General features: G+C 43.9%; 1 long non-coding RNA gene across 1 annotated transcript; it reads right to left on the bottom strand.

Annotated features, from left to right (window-relative positions):
• Positions 1 to 1,559: 1,559 nt before the first annotated feature.
• Positions 1,560 to 19,899, bottom strand: LOC139588656 (uncharacterized). Its single transcript, XR_011678767.1, has 3 exons — positions 19,774 to 19,899; positions 5,698 to 6,313; positions 1,560 to 1,608 (listed from the first exon to the last, which is right to left on the bottom strand). It is a non-coding gene; the product is annotated as an uncharacterized lncRNA (long non-coding RNA).
• Positions 19,900 to 20,913: the final 1,014 nt, after the last annotated feature.

Genomic DNA, 20,913 nt, shown 5'->3' on the forward strand with positions numbered 1-20,913 from the left:
AAACTTATCTCAAGTAATGCACAATTAACAGCTTACTTGAGGAAAGCCTGGTTTTTCAAGGCACCCAATGAAGTTTCCCACAGCAGCTGAAGACACCCATGACCTTGTGGATATTCATATTTGAGCCAGCCAAGCTCTTCCCTGAGCACAGTGGCATTTCAAAACACTGGGATGTATAAAATCAGCATGACTTGGCCCATGGGTTGGATCAGAGAGCTCCAGAACAGCTCATTTTGACAGTACCCGCACACAGGAATTGATTTACTGCTGGTAGAGCTTTGTTTTACTTTGCCTGTAGCAAACGTCAGAGCAGGAGCTGATTTCTTGAGAGATAGCCAGCTGTGGGGACTCATTTTCCCTTTTTTCTCCTTGTAGGAGTTAACTCTTTCTGATGTTGTTTCAAACAATATGTTGGTGTTGGAGCCATACAAAATATCAAACATTTGGTTAAAAAAAATTACACCAACAGAACACCCCAGGAAAAAGAGGCCTGGCAGAGATAAATATGATTTAGTAATGTAATAAAGCAGTGAATCATGTGAAATAAGCGTCATTACTTGGTTGAGAATAATGAGAAAACCAGAATATGGAGCATTCAGTGCTCGTTTACCTACTTCATTCAACCTGGCTTAGGTAGGAACAGGAAATTCCAGCTCAATTCCTAACACCTTGTCTTGTAAAAGACTTTCCCTTGGAGGGAAACACATTTTTCTTAACATCAGAAAATGAACACCTCTTGCAGACAACCTCTTGGGGGGTTTCACTAGGAAATGGGTGTGAGCTTTGCTTCCTCACTGTCCAGGCACACTGGGTCACATTGTGGTGTGAATGAACAGACAGGGACTGTCTCACTTGCTCTTTGCTACATCTGAACTGCAAGAGCTAATATATCTATTAATTCAAGTATTTAAATAATCACTGCCTTGCCGTAGTAATCTCTTGAAAGAAACAAACATAGAAATAAAGATAACTGAAGCTATTTGTGAATTAATACCTTAAGCAAAAAGAGTTTAGATTAAAGAGGAAGCTTGGCCACCCTTGTAGCTGTGGCACGACACAGCAGCTATGTAAATAAACTCCTGAGAGCTGCTCCAAGCCATTCCAGTGAAGATATTTCCCCTTGCCATACACTCGAGTCTCTCTGGAATCAGTTTCCAACTGTTCCACCACCAAAGCTGTCCATTCAAAGAGCCAAACACGAAAATCCAACCAAAGCAGAAAGCACAATGTGCCTTTCTCTGGGGGAAAAAAAAAACCAACCAAACCAAGCAAACCAACCGCTAGAGAAAGGATGCTTTATTTAGAGGGTTCAGGAAGTTGAAGCGTTGCCTTCTATCAGCTCCCGACCACAGAGCAAGCATCAGGAAGCGCACAAAAATGAACTCACTATTCCTGCAGGGAGCAAGTGCCAGCGGCTACACCGGGTTTGCTTCCAACCTTGCAGCCCTCCCTGCCAGCCCCCACGGGCTTGTTAATCAGCCACTGTCTCCTGGGGCTCCTGTGCTGCTTGGCTGCTTCAAAACGAAGCCTTTCCCTACCAAACGCTGAAAGGGGCACTTACCTTGTTTGAATTTTCTCTTTTGCTAGCTGTCCTGAGACTTCAGAAACCTAGAAACACACAGGGAAAAAGTGAATCATCACCATCAAAGGGGCGAAAAAGCCTCCTGTAGAGGACAGTGACTGTAATTAAAAGGCAATTGTGTTTTGAGTGCTCTCATTAATACTGGCTGAGGCAATGGCAGTGGCTACAGTGTGGATATAGCATCAGCAATATACAGCAGTTATTTAAAATAAATCTATTTTAAATCATGCAAGCAATATTCCACGTGAACTCAATGTTGCCTTTTTTTTTTTTCAATTCCAAAATTGAGAATGTTTTGCAAAAATTTCCACAGTAAAGTCTAAGAAAAACAACAATTCTAGTAAGAAGCCTAAAAAAATGCAGCTGTATTTCCAAGCTGGATCAAGTGGCAATTGCCAGCAACTAACTAAACAAGTGAAAAAAAATCTGTAATTTCTGCATGGCTGCAGTTTATTTGCAGACATGGAGCTTGGAAAGCATACCTGAGGAATACCTCCCTACCTTTCCTAATTTTATCATGCAGAGCCTCAGGAAAGATGCTTCAAACCTGTGGAAGCGTTACACTTCAGGACTGCTTGAAAAGGCTTGTGTTTTTTTCTGATCAACAATTTTTTTTTTCTTCCTGAAAAGCTTTTGCAAAATAAATACAGCTCTATTTTTTTTTTTTTTTTTGCCAGAATTGTCTCCTTTCACCAGCATACTGGCCGTATTTAGAGTGAAAAAAGGGGCTGTGGACAGCTTTTTTCTTTTTTGGGGGCACATTAAATATTTATCGGGGTGGGGGGGAAATTGTGATTAGTTTTGTTCAAGCAGCTGCCACCAGGCCCATCCTTCCTAGGCCACACCAGTGTTTCTGACCTTGGGATGAAGTGCCTTTCTCTTTCTGGTCCATGTTCAGGCGAGGAAACATCAGGAAAAACAGCTTTTTTTCAGGAGAGCTGGTGTTCCCTCATGAGAGCAGGGGCCACGTATCTTCACCTCAGGCCCATTCTAGTTTTCAGATGGGTAAAATAAACTGAAAATACCATTTTAGGGAGGGGAACACAAGTCAACAGGCTTTGGGTAGTTGGCACTGCATTTCCAGAGAAGTAATTTAGGGAGATCTGGAGTCCTTCAAGCCCATTTAAAGCCATCACTCCTCTCCCTCATCCCGAGAATTGATGTTTCTCAGAAATGTGTTTGGGAGGGAAAACTAGAGGTCAGGAATTCTATTGGCCATGCTGTCTAGAGATTTTTTGGATGGGGAGGTCCAAGAAATCCTCTTTGCCTGTCTCAGCTTTGCATGCCCTCATCTCTGATCGGTGCTGGCTCTTTCCAAGTTCATTTCTACTTTTACCTCTGCCAAATGCAGATTACTTTCCAGGACACTATGGAATTATTTAATTAGCACAGCCAAATGACTGGGCTGTGATTCCAAGTAGACAGAAAATGTCTTTGATGTATGTACCAAGTATGAAGTATATACCAAGACTTGAGATTCACACCATCAATATTTCAAACTGATTTTGTGCTTAGTTGAAGGAAGTGCCCTATATGGGAGATGCTCTCAAAGTATTTCTGTCATCTCAGCCCAGCTGTGACCAGGAAATGAGAGCTGGAGTAAGAATAAGAAAGGACAAACGATTTTGGTGGGGTTTTTTTATAAATTAATATGGAATTATGAACATCATCAAAACATTACAGCACATTTGGATTCCCCAGACTGGAGTCTCTCTCCTCCTACCCATCCAGAATGCAGTGTGTTGAAACAAAAATCTTATCTAAAAGTATGTTGAATGCTGAACTGCTAAATTTATCTAGAACTTAAAAGAAAAAAAAAAAAGAAGAAACCTGCATACTAATCACATGGAAATACCTGATTTGCTTTTTCATTTAGAAATGCCTTGTGCATTTGCCTCTGTCCCCTACCAGTATGTAACATTGTATTAAAGGTGTAAGACATGAGTCAGAAAAAAACTGCTTTATAGTCGTGCCTTGTCCCTGAGAACTGGAGGGGTTTTGTTTGCGTTTATTTTGTGGGTAGTTTTTAAATATGTTCCTCATTTGGGTGTCTTCCTTAAGCACAACAAAAGTTAGCAGAACAGCTGAATCCTGAAAAGCTGAGACACACAATTTCATATCCTCCGGCATCATAGGATTTAAATAGATCCGTGATGTGGATGCTTGATGAAATAAATCCCTGTTTCAGTGGACTTCACCTAAATCAGTGAAATAACCTCCTATTTCTCAGCAGCTCTTGCAAGATGTTTTGCATCTCTGCAGCAGTGGAAGTTAGAAATATGAATGTGTATAGGAAATTAGATTTTAACTAATCTATAACTAACCACAAACGAGTACATTAAAAAAGTAGAACCATCACCCACCATTTCTATTTTGTCCACCCAAGAAAGGAAAAGTTAGCAGCAGAGGAATTATTTTACCGGTGAAACTGGATTTTGCTTTAAAGGAACAGAAGAAATGTATATTGTTCCATGTCACAGGCAAAGAAACTGCTGGAGATAGCTCATAAAGCCCAACATTTAAAATGCACATGGATACATTTAGCACTACACTTGACATTATCTCCTGCGTGATCTGCAGAGATATTAAGGTGCTGGTTGAAAACAGATGGGTAACATAAAAGTGATGCCTGCCCTCTGACATCAGCACAATCAGCACCTCTGTTTCACAACCAGGCTGGGAACTGCCGCCTCTGCAGTGGTAAGGACATAAAAACACCAACAGGAGATGTCCTGCCTGGTGCACACTCTGTAGTCAACAGCTGCAAGCACCAAGAACAGGCTCACAGGAGTGGATCCTCCTCCACAGGACTGGATCACATCAGGGCAGAATGGATGGGCACTCACCCACAAGTTAATTAGAGAGATTATTAATGTGAAAATGAGGGTGTAAAGGCAAAAAAGGGGGGAAATGCTGATTTCTATCAATTTTCCCCTCATGGTACAATTTGGTTTCTGTCATCTAGGAGAAAAACACTTCTCATGGCAACCAGAGGTTGTAGAAATCCCCTGATCTGCCTCCCTGGCAGCTGGCTGGTAGAGCAAAAGGGGAACAGGCAAATGCTTCTGTGAGGACACTGCTGAACCCCTCTCCAGAACAGGGAAGGGGGCAGAGGATGTGGTTGGCCCTCGGTGCCATTTCTGTGACAGTGAAAAGCACCAGCAAGGCACCATACCTGCAGCATTCCCATACTGGGATGAGCCCACTCCTGCTCCCAGAACATGCTGCCAAGCTCTCATTTATTCCTCACACAGCTCTTCCTCCCCATCACCCCTGTACCTCCTATTTTCAATCTTTGCAACAGCCACAAGGCCACTCCATCCTTCCCTGGCAGGGATCAGTCATGTCTGGCTGCTGCTGCTTCCTGATGTCTTCATTCCTCCTTTTCAGCCCCTGGATCATGCACATGAGCTATGAACAGCAAGCACAGGGGATTTTGGACGCCATGGAGAAAAGCAGCCCTCCCCCAGCACCAAAATCTTTCAGCTTATTTTAAAAGATAAAAGTTTCCTCTTGGCCATCTCATCTGAAAAACTGGTTTATTCCCCATTCCCACCGTACATAATTAATAAAACCACATTAATGAACACATCTTGACAAACCCCATGTGAGAAAGCAAACTATTAATCACCTGAGTAGGGTACAGCACAGGTGAGGAATGGAAGAACTGAGAGATCTGGGAAGATATTTATGAATTAAGCCACTGAGAAGCAGGCATCTAGGAAGATTTATGTATTTTGTGACCCAGCTGAAGCACTTGCAGAGATCAGTGAGACACTGGCTCTTAGCTTGGCTATCTGCCTTTGAAAATCTGGGAGGCTCCTATCTGAATCTTAAATCTGAGAGGCTCCTCTCTGAATCTCAAATGTTTTAGGAAAGAAGCTTACATGATGAATCCAAAGAACAGTGGCGGTGTCTCCAGGTCCCAAGTTAGTGCTCAAGCCACCAGGAAATCCTGGCACTAGGATCTGCTGGATCCCACACTTTAAATCTCAGGGATACAACAAGGCTTGGAGAGGATGTTTGTTTTAAACCCATCCCATAGAAAAGGAGGATGCAGGCTTGACTGACTGGTATAGTCCTCTACAGACAAATTCAAATTAACAGATTCTTACCACAGATCATCCCCATCAGCTGCAGTACCTGTTCATCAAAACAGCTGCTCAGAAACTCCACAGAAGTGGAGGCAGAGAGCCCAGAGGGAGCAGGCCATGGCAGGTCAGGCACAGGATATTCCTCCATGGTGAATTCTCCTCCAGCAAGTTCTCTCACAATGGTACAGAACCCCAGGAGGGACTGCTGTGGTTCATTTTGTGTTAAAGTTTTTGTTCCTATTTTCACAGCTAGCACAGAAGCATGATTCCTTTATTGATGCTTAAGTTGACAGGGTTTATGTTGCAAGGTAACAACCCCTACTGAAAGGCTGTCACACACATGGCAGAGAGCGATCTTCTTCAGGTGGGAGGTGCAGGACTTTGGGAAGGGCAGTGTTTGCTGCTTACTGGCAGATACCCATCCTTCATCTCCCTCTAAAAGGAAAGCACACATTACTCTGCAGAGAAAGGAGTTGCTTTCCTTCAGATGCCAAGCTAATAATTGGCATTTGTTCTTCACAGTGAATATTTACTCTTCTACCTCAGAGTCCTTGCCAGTCATTAGGAGCTCAGCACAATGCACATCCCACATGCACCAGGCAGCAATTTCACCTTTACATGTGACCTCAGGTGAAGGCTGTGAAAGAATAAGGAAAAATCAGTGCACATATTGTTCAGCCCCTGAAAGGCAGAAAAACATTCCCCATTTTCAGTGGGCTGTTATCCAAGTTTCTCACCTGGATATGGTGCCCACTGCTCTATCCCAGACTCCCAAGTGTGTACACACGGCCTCTGCTGCTGACAAACTCCACATCATCACACATCAGCTCACTGCTGCAACAAGGATGATCTGTATTCCCTGGGCAAAATCTATGAACTTGCTGCAAGATTTTTACAACTCATTTCCAGAAAAGTACCAGTGTACCACACAACACACAACAATGTTAACAGCAAAGAGATATCCACAAAAAATGAAAAGTAGGATTCAAATGAAAGGGAACACCCAGCAAATAAAGGAGGCAGTTTATGTGTTTCTAACAAAGTTAAAGATAAATGGGAATAAACAGAGAACACAAGGAGCTATGCATGGCTTGCTTGTGTGTGGAATTAGCTGTGTATTGCATAAATCTCAGAGTAAATGAGATGCACCAGGGAGCTCTTGGATGCTCTTTACTAGTAGTAAATCAGCTACTTTTCATTATTTCCCACTGATGCTTTTACTGGAATTGTATTCAGCTAATTTTTAAACAAAGTACTTTCTGTACCCAAATGGCAAACGAATAACTGATTAAATGGAGAGATAGCATACCCAGAAGATTTGCATCTATCTAAGAGCACCTCAAGTCATATAATTATGCTTTGTAACACCACTGCAAAGGGCTTGAACTAAAATTTCCCCAAGATGGGGAGAGTAATTGCCCCAACATGAGGTTCCTAATTTATTTTTTAGTATCACATACAGTCACCCCTAGGGGTGTTTTGATGTCTGAAGATCCCCCCAGTCTCCAAAACAGAAGCAAGTTTAACTTTTGCACAGTATTTTGTGTTTGCTGATATGAAAGTGTTTTGTGCAGGATTTTTTTCTCTTCCCTCCCAAATCTGCATGCATGAAACCAAGGGCAGAACCAGAGTGATGTCCCACAAGTCATCATTGCTTCACCTTCACAGTGAGATGCAACAAACCCACAAACAAATTGACAATTACACTCCTGGCACTCACTTTTCCATCCCAGCCCAGCAGCTCCACAGCACAAGTCATTGCTTCTGGACCTGCAGAACCATGAAAATTCCACATTCACAAAGGAGCCACTTCTGTGCTTCCTCCCAGGAGTACTGGGGGTAAGACAGCAGCTCCAAACCTGCAGGGCAGTGATGGCAGGCAGGATAGGCAAGCTGTGACTGCTCTGCAACAAGCTTAAACATTACACTTATGTGACAGCTGTTTTGGAGAGGGAGGGAATACTAGTCATGGCTTGGATTAGAGACAGGGAAAAAAGGGAAGCAAATATGACTTGGACTGGAAAATAATTTGGCTTGTGCCACTTACTTTACAGCATTTATTGATGATGGTTCAAAAACATTTGTTTCTAACAGCTGCACATCCTCTAAGATGTGGCCAGTTAAGATGGTAAATAAGCTCTGTGATAATTTAGTCTCCCCTGCTTCACCAAACACCTTAAGCATTGCATTTGAGGAGTCAGCTTCCAGCCTCTTCCTCAAATTTACTGCCTCATCCATCCAAAACCACCTGGCCTCAAGCATGGGAGAAGATGAAGAGAAAAAAATCTTGAACTCCCAGTTGGAGAATATTCCTAATGTAGACAAAGTCCAAACAATTGCATTCCTCATGCTCAATTACATTTATTTTCTACCTGCTCCACAGATGAGAATTCTACATACACAGATTTACATAGGAAACCTCTTGCAGATCCAAGGACTGCCTAAAAGCTCCTTCCCAGCTCCCAAAAACTGCTCTGTCTCTGACCAGCCCAAAATTACACTGGCTGAGGTGTCTAGAAACAGGAGCTCACTCCAAATCATGTTTGTCCTGGGAGGATGAGGCATATGATGTTTCTTCCAGCCTTTCTTCAAATCACTTCTGCTGGGGAGTTCTCCTGGGCTGCAGCCAGCTAAACCCTTGGAAGAGGGGGAATGTCCTTTCCAGATTGCCTAACAGGATAGTCCCAGTGCTCAGCAACAAAGTGGTGCAGGGGTTGTTAAGGGTTAGCACTATTGTTCTGTCATGAGAAAAATGAGAAGCAAACCAGACAGAGACTCTATTCCCCCACATGAACCTAAAGTTGGCCCAGAGCTCATGATAAAACCAACTTTCATTGAAAAACAGTACAAGCAAACAAACAAAAAAAACCTCCACAACAATAAAACCCACAACATAAAGTGCACAAACGTTCTCCAGCAGTCTGCCATGCCAGCACTGGTATGTGGATGATCTCCAGGGAGACAAGCATCTCCAGACGCTTGTACAGCTCTGATAATGCAGCTCAGAGGTGCAGAGTGAAGCCACAGAGAGGAACCACTCAGAGAACAAACCAAAATCTCAACAGGCAGCACATCCACATGGCTCCTTCCCCCAAGAAACTGACAAAGCTTATAGAATGTCATGGGGGAGCAGAGACACCTTATCCAGTTAGTGGATTCCCTGAATTGTCTGGATGATTTGTCACTGCACACATTCCTGGTTCTTGTCTCTCCTCAGGCTCTCATCCCTTGCCACTGCTGGGGGAGAGGATTCTGAGCCAGGTGAATCACCAGGTGTCCCCATTCTTGCATTCCTGTCACTACTGAAAAAAATGGCTAAACTTTAGCTGGTTTTAATATTTCTGGTCCTAATTCCATTTAACTTGTTTAAAAAGTCTAAGTTTATAAGGCAAGCTACAACAAGTTTGGCATGCAGCTTGCAAAGTGAGGAGATATAGATATAGATAGATAGATAGATAGATACATACATACATACATACATACATATTATATATATTCTTATATATATATATATATATACAGACATGGAGGGAGAGTCTTGTTGCTACTAATGGACAGAATTCTCCTTGGGATTTGTCTTCAGTCCCAACTGAAGCCTGAGAGGAAGCAGTCAGGCTCTGCAGTATTGTTGAACATTTTCATGCAGTGGGATTCAGACTGGTTTGTAACCTGCATGCCAAATTCCACTCCTTAATATCATGTCATCCTCTTGGTTTTTAGTTGGGTTGTCTCTTTGCTTAAAATTAAAATTGAGAAAATAAAATAATAGAGCCTTCTCTGGGGGTTATTAAAGGTGGGTATCCTATTCCAAGGGTTGGACCTGAGCAAACACTGGAGCATCTCCTCATTTTCTGTAACACCACAAGTGAGAGCTGAAGCGATGCCAGGGGCTGTGGCCTGCCAGCTCCTGAAGCAAAGCTTCAGCCTGGGGAGAACCACCTCGTGAATTTAGGATGTGTGTACCAAATGGATCCCTGAAAGCTCAGCAACCCCTGCCACCCCTCCCAGCAAACCTGTCAGACAGAACTTCCCCTCACATTTGAGTTGGAATTTAGCTGGAGCAAAGAATGAATGAATGAATTAATCTCCTTTCTTGTTGTTTGACTAGAGAGAGGCATTGGTGATACCTGGCAGGTCAGGTGTGCCTGCCCTGCCCGCTCCCGTGTCCCAGGAGCCAGCTGTAGAGACAAGATGTTTCGCTCAGATCGTTCTCAGTAATTACCGAGACTCTCCTGTTTACCCTGGTGGAAACACCGGTAGTGGAGCGTGCACCTCTGTTTTACCTGCGCTGGCAAAAACACACAGTGGAGATCAAGAGATTAAAGAGAAAGCTTTTTCAGCATTCTGGCTAGCTGCTCTGGAAACCCTAGGAATTCAGCAGCAAGGATGTGCATAGACAGGCCTGGAGCACTACAAGCAGCTGTTGGCTTTGCCAGATCACCTCCTTCTTTCAGCTTCCTTCTTCCACCAAGCCAAGGGTGAGGACAAGGCATCGTCAGCCTCCTTTAAAAAAGAGGCAATGAAATAAAAAATAGTGTGGTTATCCCATCACAGAGCAGCCCCTCAATTAGCACAGCTCTTAAAAGCCAGTACTGCAAATGGGAGATTGAGGGAATTGGGGTTTTTGACTTGAGTCAGGAGCGGCCCTTCCCTCACCCACCAGCAGGTTCTCTTCAAAGCTGTGAGCTGACACATCATTCTCAACATCATTTCATCGTGTGGGCAGTACCTGGACCAGCCTTGCTGCACAGTCATTTGCAGGCCTGCTCCATCTCCAGTTATCCCCAGGGGATCACAGAACCCCTGGTTTTGAGGTATCACAGGTTTACAGTCCCCAATACCTGCCCAGCAGCAGTTAGGTCTAGTGGAAGTATTTAGGATTTACATTGAATCGTAGAATAATTTAGGTTGGGAAGGGATCTTAAAGATCATCCAGTTCCATCCCCTTGCCATGGGCAGAGACACCTTCCACTATCCCAGGTTGCTCAGAGCCCTGTTCAACCTGGCCTTGGACACTGCCAGGGGTCCAGGGGCAGCCCCAGCTGCTCTGGGCAACCTGTGCCAGGGCCTCACCACCCTCACAGGGAACAATTTCTTTCATGCCTGGATTCAAGGTAGAGATTTCCTCTTGATTTTTCACATGCCTGTTGTGTGCTGGTAAGGCAGAGCTGCTGTGCTCACTCTGCCTGGTGTGGGGCCAACACTAATGCATATCAAGGAGACACAGATAGATTTATGCAGACTTTTTCATTCAAAACCAAAAATGCAGTCAACCAAACAAGCAAGACTCCAGCCCTTCTTCACCTGCCTGTACACGGGTAGGGGAGGGAAATGGGAGCACAGGAACTTTTGTAAAAGCACAGAGGGAATTCTTACAAGATGATTTCTGAAGCTCAAAAAATAGCTTCCTCTTAGAAGGTGTTTTGCTCCTCAGTATTACTGAAATCTCTGCATACTTGCAAAGAAAACACTCTTTTCCACCTGAAGCCCAAGCTGCCTCTGGACAGAAGTCACAGTACAGATGAGGACATGGCCTCTCCTGTACCTCTTCAATGTTTGACTCTTCCAGATTGTCCATTTTTCCTACACTTTCTTGCTGTATTTTCCATGGTCTCATCACTTGCCTGTTTTTCATCCTCTGACCACTGCAGTTTTCCTTCTCCACTCTGTTCCTGGGCTTGCTCCTGCACAGGCAAAACCAGCAGCCAGGCTGTGGCAGATCAAAAGGTCCGAGCTGTCAGTATTCAAACCAGCTGCACAGCAGATAAAAGCAGTTTGCCTGTGCTCTGCTCATTGCTCAGGCAAGGAAAGGCCCTTTTCCCACATAGCACTTCATTGCAAGAGCCCCTGACAATATGAACAACCCAGCAAAAAATCCTGACCCCTTTTAAAACACCAGCTTCACTCTCTTTTGCCCTTCTCTAGTAAACTCCAGTTTGGAGACTCCAGTGCAATAAAAGTTGCTGGAGAAAAGAAGTCTTCAAGCATAAATCCAGCACAAAGCCTACAGCAGCACCTTAAGCTCTCAAAACAAAGAGTTTTTTGCTTACAGGTGTCAAATTCCCAAGGACAAATATTAATCTCACTTTAATTTTCTGAGCTGTAATTTATCTACTGAAAACAGAGCTGGTTAATACCCATGTGTATAAACTCTTCGAAAAGAAAATTATTTTTCTCCTCCTTTTCTACCAGAACAACGAATACCAGGGATTTCAGGTTCTGTGTGCTCACCCTTGGTAAAAAAACAAAACCTCAGCTCTGAAGACCATAAAGCTTTAAGGAAAGGTATTTGGTTTCAAACATTCCATCTAAGGCAACTCTTAAAACCTTTCTGAGGGAGAACACCCCTCACCAGTATTTTCATTCCTTTGCCACAGATAATCCCATGCAACCACAAATAAATATTTATTTTTCCCTCTTTTCAAGAGAGATGCCACACACAGGAATGCATTACAGAAACTGGGGGGAGGAGGGGACTTAAGCTTATTCTTCCACGTTGATACTACCTTGGTGACCCCAGGACTTGAGCCTCTTGCTGTTCTTGGCAAAACAAGCAGTTTACAATAACTCTTCCTTGCTTGAGGCCAAACTGGGCTGGGTTTTAGGGCTTGACCATCTCAGAAGAAAAATTAATTTTTGTGTTGCTTTGATCATCAGGTAAAATACTAAGGAGGTGTAGATTAAAAAAAATAATCATACTTTCAACAGAAATAAACCTTATCCATGACACACTCATCAAATATTTGTAACCACCCACCTCCAGTGCCTCTCCACAGCCACTTAGGGCTTGCTGTAAAAATGTTCTGAAGGAGAGGACAAAAAAAAAAAAAAAAGGTTATCAGCAGGAATTCTGTTAATTGTCACCAAAAGGCTTTGGCTAGATCATTTCCTGTGCCCTGGATCCAGCTGGAAGCGCTCTCTGTGGGGAAGGCTGGCTCACAATCGCCCGGCCCTGCCACTCGCTGCCGGACAAACGGAGGAAACTGCAGCCTATCATAAATCTGTCAGTCATGGAGCAAACGGGCATCGGGAGGGCTGGGCTCCTCTTCCCCCCAGTTATCACTTGGCAGACACACAGAAACGGAGCTGGGAGATAAATGCCTTTTTTCAGGCCTGCTCCCACAGACTCAGCTTAGAACATCAGGATGGCCTGGGTTGGAAGGGACTTCAAAAATCATCTCATTCCACCCCACCCTGTCATGGGCAGGGACACCTTCCACTGTCCCAGCTTGCTCAGAGCTCTGTCCAACCTGGCCTTGGACACTTCCAGGGATAGGAAGCTTCTCTGGGCAATCTGTGCCAGGGCCTCACCACCCTCACAGGGAAGAATTTCTTTCATACATGTGGCCCAAATTCCCCCTCTTTCCATTTGTACCCATTACTCCTTGTCATTCCAGCTCCTGATGCAGAGTCCCTCTCCATCTTCCTTGTGGGTCCCTTCATATCTTGGAAGGTGCTGTGACCTCTCCACACAACCTTCTTTTTTCCAGCTAAACAGCCCCAACTTCTCTCAAAGCCAGAGCAGTGAAAGAGGCTGATCCATCGAGGAGTGGGATCAGAGGGAGCTCAGAAGACCTGCCTACAGTCCTGCTCTGCCACTGGTCTGCAGGGTGAGCTTAAAACATTTCTCCTTTAAAAAACAACAATCAACCAACCACCAAATAAAAACCCCAACCAAAAGCCCAAAAAACAAACCAGCAAAAAATGCAAATCCTAGCAAAACCAGCCCTTCTCTTTAGGTGTTTTTGGTGGATGAGCTAGATAGTGATGTCAAGCAGTATTAAGCTAATTTATTTCACACAAGCTGATCATCGCTGTTTTGACATGCACAGGCATATTTGAGAAATAGGAAAGTAGGTAGAAACAAAAAGAGAAAACATTTGTGAGTTTCAGTAACAGAAGAACCGTCCTTAGGTTCCTTTCTCCAAGCAACTGGTCCTGAAAAATGTCAACAACATTTGCCCAACAGCTTGGTGGCAATTACAGATCAACAGAGGTAAAGCCACAGTGACAGCCACTCCTCAAGTCAGCAGGGCAAACCTGGGGTCAGAAGGGAAATGGAGACACCAAGAGGCAAATGGCAGGAGCTACAGAGGCATTTGGGGGAAGCAGGGAGGCCTGGAGTCCCCCTGGGATGTGGGAAGGGGAGTTAGGGTCAGGGGTGGCCAGCGAGGTGTGAGGAAAGCCCTTGGATGTGGGAAGAGTCCTTTAAGTAAATGTTGTGGATGCCAGAGGTTGCTAGGCAGGGACTGGGTGGCTGCCCAACAACAGGCACACAAACAAATAAATGATAAATAAATAAATAAATGAAACCACTGAAAGGCTTTGCTGGTTCCTGCCAAGGGCACCTCAGGCAAAGGCAGATGCCAGCAGCCAAGGCAGGATGGAGCCCAGCTCTGCTGGCTCCTGGTCCAGCACCCAGCCAGGAGGTCGAGGTGCCACTCTCATCCTGCTTTCAAAAGGGAACAGACAAAGTGTTACCCTGGCAACTTCCAGAGCAGGGGCTGTTGCAAGAACAGGCATTATGTATGCAAATAAAAGCATCCAGGCACAACAGCCTGGAAAAAAAAGAAAAGCAAATAGCCAGACTAATATTTGCAGAAATGAGTGACTGAAGTAAGGCTTCTAGATCCAGAGCTAGGACTTTAAATAGATAATTTAGTTTGCAGAAGCTCTGAAGGACTGCAAGGAAAGAGCTTGAACTTTTCCTAAAAACTTAGCTAGTTTATCAAATGCCTTATTACAGCACCAAAACCTGCTGTTGAGGCCTGGCTGTGAAAACACAAAAACCTCTTCTGTGTTTTATAGGAGCAGCTACAAAACTCAGCTCAAGGCTTTTTGCATTGTTTGATGCATAATTTCATCTCAGGCACGGGGCATCTATACAAACTAAATGGGTTTAGTTTTCTCCATCCCCCAAGTTCAACACAATTTATAGCTCCTGCACCTTCCCTCTGTTAAACTCACTCAAAACCTCAAGAGCTGCCTTTCCACCCCTCTTTTTTTCTCCCTATTATACTGATAAGCCTCCATAAAAACCCTGGAGCACCTCAACATGAGTCATGCACACATTTACCCGGGCCTTGGAGCAAGTCTCAACCCACTCTAAAATCAGACAAATTGGTTGTCTTTAATGCTCACTTATTAAATATTTAGGGATTACTTTCAATCCCCTATCAAAGATCTGTCTTCATCACTGATAAATCATATAATTCTTGGAAGAGATGAAAGCAGAGTCACAGCTGCCTCTCTGCAGAGGCCTCAGTTGTTGCTTTCACACACAGGACAACACTTTCCCTGAGCTGTGGTTTTCTGGGCAGCACTTAACTTCACCTACAAAAGGACAATTGGCAGAATCTGAAAAAAAATAGAGGCAGAAACTGAATCCCACTCATAATTCAGGGCAACCCTTTGGAAAGGAAGCTGTAAACATTGTGAAGAGTGAACATAAACACTACTTTATCTATCATAGAAAGTCCTTTATTTTAAAGTGATACCATGCTTTCTTCCCCTCTTTTTGTTACTCCTTTGCAATTGAGGCAGCCCAGCCTCAAGTGCTTTGCTGAGGATATGGATTTTTATTCTGCTCAAGTGCCTTTAGCAATAGCAGGGGCAGCTCACCCAGACAGCTCCAAGGGATGCAGAAAACAAGGGGCCTTTTTACAAAACAGGCTTCCAGGGACTGACTTCCACCTCGGTGCCATGAGGAAACAAATCTTGTGCAATTGCAGCCTGTCCCCTCCAAGAACCTGATCCTCTCCCCAGCCAGAAATGCCTGATCCCATTTTTAGCCAGTTTAGAGCATTTGCAAGGGGAGGGATCTTATGGATACCTTGAAAATTATGTTATGTCAAGATTTTTTTGAGAACTAGAAGTTGGCTAAAGGACAGAAATTCAAAACCATGTCCCCACTGAGGGAGGGAAAAGCCAACAGCAGCCCTGCTCAGCTCCTGGCCGCCCTTCCCCGTGGAAAATATAGCAGAGAATGAAGCTAAGATCATTAAGTCAGAAGAAGGGAAACTGCAGAAAAACCTGAAGGAAACCAGACTCCATCAGCTGCACCACTCAGACAGCAATTTGTTTAGTCAATTGCCAAAGTAAAACAAACATCGAAAGAAAAACATCTGGGAGGAGAAATTGGTGTGAGGGCTCTGGCTGTAAATTTCCTTCCTTTCCCCCATCAGTCAACAGCCTCTCAGTTTCTGCCACACAGAAAGGCACCGAGGTTCAGCTGTTATTTGCTTTTTGGAGAGAGTTTTAGGACTGGCTTTACAAAAAAGCAGAGGTGAAGGAGGGAGAACAGCTCAGTTGCCCAATTTTCATCACTTCTGGAAGTGCCTAAGGGGGAAGGAGCTGCTCTGCACACCCGGACCCAGACAGCTCCCATCTGCTGGGCAACACTGCAGCTTCCCCATCACTTCTAGGCATGACTGTGTTCACTCTCCTTAGGAGAAGGTCCACAGCTGATCACATGGAAATGTGATTTTTTTTTTCCTTCTTTCCAGTGGAGAAGACAGAAACCATCTCACACAAAGACAGAGCAATGGCAGCAGCATCTGTGTTAGTGGAGGGACAGAGTTGGGTTGAGCAGAGAGCTGTGAGCCACATTTGGGGCTGGTGCCAGGGGAAGGGAGCTCTGTCCCAAAGTGTCACATCACCTGACAGCCAGGTGAAACTGAGCCCATTGAATGAAACACAAACCATTTTAGGGTTATTACAGCAACTGGTTTGAGAGCCTGCTGTGGGAAGGTAGCAATGCTGGCTGAATGCAAAGGCTGGGCCCAGGAGCAGCAGCAGGCTCCATAAATAAGGTCCTGTCAGCCTGGCCATTACAAGCCTTGTTTGGTACATATCCCTACCCCTTTGGAAAAATCACACGAGGCTGGAACTTGGCACACCAGCCTCCGTCCTGCCCCAGGGTTTGTGCAAACCTCAGCTCTGCTCAGACTCCTCCATTTGACAAAAAAAGGGGCAGAAATAAAAAAAAAGAAACACAAAACAATAATGAAGACTTTGCCAGAAGACTTCATCCACTAGCTCTTTTTGCCATCAAGGACAGCCCAGAGTGGTATCAGCTGATAGGATTTCTAGAATCCCTTTTGAAGTGACAGCCCATGTTGGTATTAACAGCTGGAGAGATATGCAGTTTTAATGAGGTTTTGAAGGTTTGCAGGTCTCACAATGAATTTAACAGATGTACAGGCAAAAGTCCTGCTTTATGAGCAGCTCTAGCATCTTCTGCCATCTCCCTGCCACAGAGCACAGTGCTACAAACGAAGCCTTCCTACAACAGAGCATCTTTATTCTGGCCAACCTAGTGATCTTTCCCTTAAAGGGATTAAATAACTAATAACTTTGAAAAGGCCAAAATTTAACATTATTTCAAAGTTTGTGAAAAGATGATCTTTCATTAGGAAAATGGAAAAGGACATTTTGAATTTAACCCATTTTCCTCATTTTCAAAGAAGCTGAAATGGAAGACAAAAAAGATGGTGCTTTGGAAAGTGAAAACATTGAAGTAAATTATTTCTTTTTACTTTTTAGATCTCCCCAGGGAAAAAACCCAACAAACAGCTGAGATGAAATAGTGAGGGCTTGTCTGAGCAGGAAAGCTTTATCTGCTAGATATGTAGCTGTAACTCTATAAGTCCCTGACTCCTTTTAGTTCAACCTTTCCCAGCTCAGTTTAATCAGTTTCCAGTGTCATAAACTGAGCTTAAAAGAGGAAAAGAAAACCATAATTTGGGAGGGAAAAAAAGCTTGTAGCAAAACAAGAGTGTTCACATGGGTAGTTAAAACAAAATTTAACCTTGGTATAAAATCATCCCTTGACTTTCATGTTTAAAACTTTCCCACATAGACAATTTCTCAGAGGAAACATGAGGCTTTGGGAGGGAAGTGGGGTGGGAAGTGAAAATACTTTCCCACTGCTAAGCAGAATGAGAAATAGAAGCAAGTAAAGACAAGGTTTAAGAAGCAGCTTTCCCTCTGATGTTGTTCCTTTGTCTTTTTCACTCTTTCTTCCATTTGTTTTAAAATAAGAGAAAAATAAATAAAACCTGAGGCAGCCACTTGAAGATAAAACACTATCATGATTAAAATTAATAAAATTGGGGGTGGGGAGGGGGTGCATTATTATTTTGAAAAACTCAATGCTTTTTCTGACACTTATCCCAGATACCAAAACCTTGACCTTCTAATTAATTCACATTTGGCAACACAGGAGTGCCATGGTTGTGACACACAGGTTGTAACATTCAGGCTCCATTCTCCCACCATATTAATTCTGTCTTTCCCAACACCCAGTTTCCAGGATTCTGCCTTCCAGAAACAGGCAACAGGTTAATTGCAACAGCCCAAGCAAAAACATCTCCCACGTTTTGCATGAGGCTCAATGCACCAACAGCCTATTTGCAGGCATATCTCCACAGGTTTCTAGGCAACTCCAACACAGGAGGCTTTTCCTGGAATTTAATGGAAGTCAAAGGTGAAAAACTCATACTGGACAATTCAGCAGAACATGTGCTACTACCAGGTTTCCTGTTATGTCCACACAAACCATTCTGAAACTGCCTGGCAAGTTCCCAACACATGGCTTCCAGGGCTGCCAGCACTGCCAGCTTCAGGCATTGCAAAAGTAATTAATCAGGCCACCAAAACACTGTTCTGAAATCACCTTCTGCTTGCTGGGTTTGCTGGGGCTACTGGGAAAAGATCTAGGCTTCCTTTGCAGCAGACAAGGGGGCTGGAATATCAAAGACACTTGCAAGGAAGTTAAAATTGCGAAGCAATTACTTGATTCCAGGTGCTGGGGATTTAATAGATACAAAAAACAACATCATCAAAAAAAACATTCCTTTTGTGTTACAGGCTGTAAAGCAGAACCATTCTAGGCTATTTGGGATGTTGCAGGAGACCCTAAACCCTGCTAAGCAGGCTTGCTAAACATGGACAGAGAAGTATTGGACATTTGTTCCCCATTTCCTCTAGGAAGGAGTGACAAGAGAGTGCCTTAGGGAAGCACGGGGAAACAAGACAGTCACAATTTCCATTTTACAAGATCACCCAAAACGAAAGCAGAAGATAGTGTATCCTTCAGCTGTGTCCTTTGGTGCTTCAGATAAGGATTAAGGGGTGTTTCTTCCCCTGGTTTCAGAATCATGTTTGTGTAAATGCGGCACACGCTTGTAGGAAAAAGTGTCTAATGCTAGAAGTGAAGCAAAATAAGCAAGTTATTTTTGTCTTTACAAGTATTTACAGGTGCCCCAAAAAGATCCTGTTTGATTCAGTTACCCACATTTATCTCTGCACCCTGGTAATGAAATCACATGAGAATGAAGTTATTCCATCAAACTTTTGATATTTCTTGGTTCTGTGTGGGAAAGATTAGCTACATCTGTTCCCAAGTTTCCCTGTATTTAGTCAGAGAGTGATATTTGAGATAGTTTCAGAGAATCATAAGATGGCCTGGCTTGGAAGGGACCTTAAAGTTCACCCAGTTCCATCCCCCTGCCATGGGCAGAGACACCTTCCACTATCCCAGCTTGCTCAGAGCCCCATCCAGCCTGGCCTTGGACACTGCCAGGGATGGGGCAGCCACAGCTTCTCTGGGTACCCTGTGCCAGGACCTCAGCACCCTCACAGGGAACAATTTCTGCCTCATATCCAATCTAAACCCACCCTTTTGCAGCTTGAAGCCATTCCCCCAGTCTTGTTACTATGTGCTCCTCTATGAAGTCTCTCTCCCACTCTCTCATTTTTGTTTTTATCAAAAGGCATTTACCAAACAGACTGCCACTGTTGCAATTTAGCAAGAACAATTCATTATGAGCTCAGTAATTATACAACAGTGAGGATTACAGGGAGACTCCAGAGAAATTTTAAAAATCTAATTATTTTAAACCCTTGCACATTCATGTGAGATTTCATTTAGTTTACACCCAGAACATCACAACAGCAAGCAGTGTGAAAATATTCAGCCTCACCTGACACTACAGAGTAAATACACGATGTCTGCTGCTGTCAAAGCAAATGGACAAATGTTACTAAGGAGGGACAGGACCCAAACAGGTGAAACACTCACTGACATTCCCTCACCTGAAGCAAAGGTGTGTCCATAGCCTTTGGAACCCTGAACTGAGCAGATGTTGCCCTTCCAGAGGTAGTTTGGACTACTGTCAGCTCACAGCAACCAATGGATCTCAGAGTATTCCCATCATTTCAGAGCACACTGATGATTCATGCATGGTTACACGGCAATATTTACTCAACTCTCAGGAGGCAAATTCATTTGCAGGGATTAGTCAGCTGTCAAGCACCCATTCCCTTGCATAAGAATGATATCCCCTAAATAAAAGTCCTCATCCCCAACTTGAACTTCTGCCCCACCACCTATTCCCTCTTATTTAATAAGGGGTGAATGAGGACTTGTCATTGTTTTCATGGATTGCAGGAGAAAGGAATGCAGGAGACGTTGACAGTGAAAAATGGAGAGGTGAATGTAGCAACTTGTTTCTCAGCACAGCTGAGCATAATCAAAGGAGCACAAACTTTTGATTTATTCAGAGCCAATCATGGTTGCACGGGAAACAGACTTGCTGGACAAAGATTCATCTCTGGCCAAAAGCAGACAATGACATCAAGCACTGCACACCTAGCAGCAGGGCAAGCGGGTTTCTGTTTTTCCAGAGTATAGGAACACACTGCAGGCTCTAGCAAACCATTGTCTTTTGGCAGATATCACACAATTTCTGTCTTTATGTAAAATTTGCATCACCACTTCTTGCTCTATCCAAAGCATGCTCCACTCGTGGCTAAAATGGAAGGGATCTGTGCAATGGAGCACGACAGAAAGCTTGTCAACTACTGCAAACACATCCACAAACAGAAGGAAGAAAATACTTGTTAAAAGCCAGCAGAGCACAGCCTGATTCCTTGATAAATGGCCACTGAATTTGTAGGGCCAAAGCAAAGCAGGCTGTGGTTTTCAAGCCATCCTGATGTCAGAGCTGTACCAAGAAAGGACCACTCCCTGCCCTGCCGCTGCAGTCATCTGGCTCCAAAACATCATCCATGCTTTCTCAGTTCTACCATTTGAGCTAGTCAATGTTATTTTCCTCTTGTATGCTTTTAAATAAAGCTGTCCTAAGCAGGACAGACCAGGCATAATGTATGCACTGCTCATCTAAAAGCTGGAAGCCACTCACAGGTGTATGAGAGCCCTTATTTCTGCTTTTA

The sequence above is a fragment of the Agelaius tricolor genome, unplaced genomic scaffold, assembly GCF_023055355.1.
Source record: "Agelaius tricolor isolate 1412-34295 unplaced genomic scaffold, bAgeTri1.0.p SCAF_3, whole genome shotgun sequence".
Classification (NCBI taxonomy): domain Eukaryota; kingdom Metazoa; phylum Chordata; class Aves; order Passeriformes; family Icteridae; genus Agelaius; species Agelaius tricolor.